A 1,742-nucleotide genomic window follows, 5' to 3' on the forward strand; every position below is an offset into this window, starting at 1 on the left:
GTAGGCAAGGAAGCCGCTGCTGCAAGTCAGCATGGGGCATGGAAGGGTCTGGAAGGTAGGGGTGGATCCTGGCAGGCAGGCGGGGTGCATCCAGCGTAGTTTCCAGACACCCGCCCCTCCTTCACAGTCATGCTTTTCCAGCCTTGGAAAGGGTCTGACACATCATCAGGCCACCTCTGAACCTCAGCGGCTGTGGGACTCGCCTGGTTGGCGTTCCTGATGGACTTCCCTGGGCCTGCTCTCTGCTTGGATACCACCGGTGACAGGAAGCTCCCCCCTGCGGAGGCACCCCCTCTTTTTTCCGTCCCTGCTGTTAACGAGCGCCCGCGCCCCACCCCACCCAGCGCCCCCGAAGCTCCCTTCCTGGGACTTGCGCCCGTTGGCCCTTGCTTTCTCGTTCCCGCCGTCCACCAGCCTCCCTCCCGCACATCCCCCGCACCTCTGTAACGGCCGGGCTGGACGGGAACAGGTGTCAGAAGGCTTCTCCCATCAGCACCCCTCCCGCCCCAGGCAGCCCGTCTTCGCAGAGGGGACCCTGCTGCTCACAACGTCTCCGCCATCGTCCCCGCCGTCCTGGTGGGAGTCTGAGAAGTGGCCAAGGCTTTTGGATGCATCATCTTTTCCAGAGCGATGCTGGGAGTCGGTGCAGGTACCTGAGGAACAGCCGGAGCCATAAGGCCGCGCTCAGTGGGAGGGGAGGTGTGAGCCCTGCACGCCCTGCACCGCTGGCCCAGGCCGGACGCGGGGGACCCGGGCTCCTCCGGCCTCTGGCGGCCCTTCTCCCTCTGGGGGCATCTTCACGTCTCCGTTCCCGGGTGATGGCAAACTTCGGGTCCTCTCCCTTTCCCTGATTTAACCAAAGCTTCTATCAGGGAAGGATCTTAATTTTTTATTTTTATTTTTTTTAATTTCTAGGAGAGAGAGAGAGAGAGACAGCGTGAGCAGGGGAGGGTCAGACTCTGAAATAGGCTCCGGGCTCCGAGCTGGCAGTCAGCACAGAGCCCGATGCGGGGCTCGAACCCACGAACCGCGAGATCATGACCTAAGTGAAAGTCGGACGCTTAACCGACTAAGCCACCCAGGCGCCCCTATCAGGGAAGGATCTTTAAAAACACACTTATACTGAGACGCCTGGGTGGCTCAGCTGGTTAAGTATCTGCCTTCAGCTCAGGTCATGATCTCACAGTGTGAGTTCGAGCCCCACACTGGGCCCTGTGCTGACAGCTCAGAGCCTGGAGCCTGCTTCCGATTCTGTGTCTCCCTCTCTCTCTGCCCCTCCCCTGCTCACACACACACTCTCTCTCTCAAAAATAAAATAAAAACATTAAAAAAAATTTTTTAATAAAATAAAACCAATCTACGTTCTCAGAACATTTGGGGACTTCAGGTGAGTGAAAAGAAGTACATAAAAACGGGACCTTATCTACAGAGGTCATTGTCAGGTCCATTTTGGAAACCTTGGCATCCCTGGCAGCCCTTCCTCCCTCACCGCCTCTGTCCAAAGCAATGGGCCAGTTCTGCCGGCTCTGCCCGAAGACACAGCCGCAGCAGCAGCCCCTCCAGCCTCACCACCTCTGCCCGCTCACAGCTCTCCCTGCACCGGGGTCTCCGAAGTCTGAAGTCTCCTCGGGCTCTTCCTCATGAGTCTCCCTCTCCCCTCCCCCCGTCCCATCCCGGGAGGCTGTGCTAGGGCTCACACGGCCCCTGGGAGTGGGGAGACAGCTTTGAGGAAGGAGCCATTC

This window comes from Crocuta crocuta, unplaced genomic scaffold, assembly GCF_008692635.1.
Source record: "Crocuta crocuta isolate KB4526 unplaced genomic scaffold, BGI_CrCroc_1.0 scaffold13, whole genome shotgun sequence".
Classification (NCBI taxonomy): domain Eukaryota; kingdom Metazoa; phylum Chordata; class Mammalia; order Carnivora; family Hyaenidae; genus Crocuta; species Crocuta crocuta.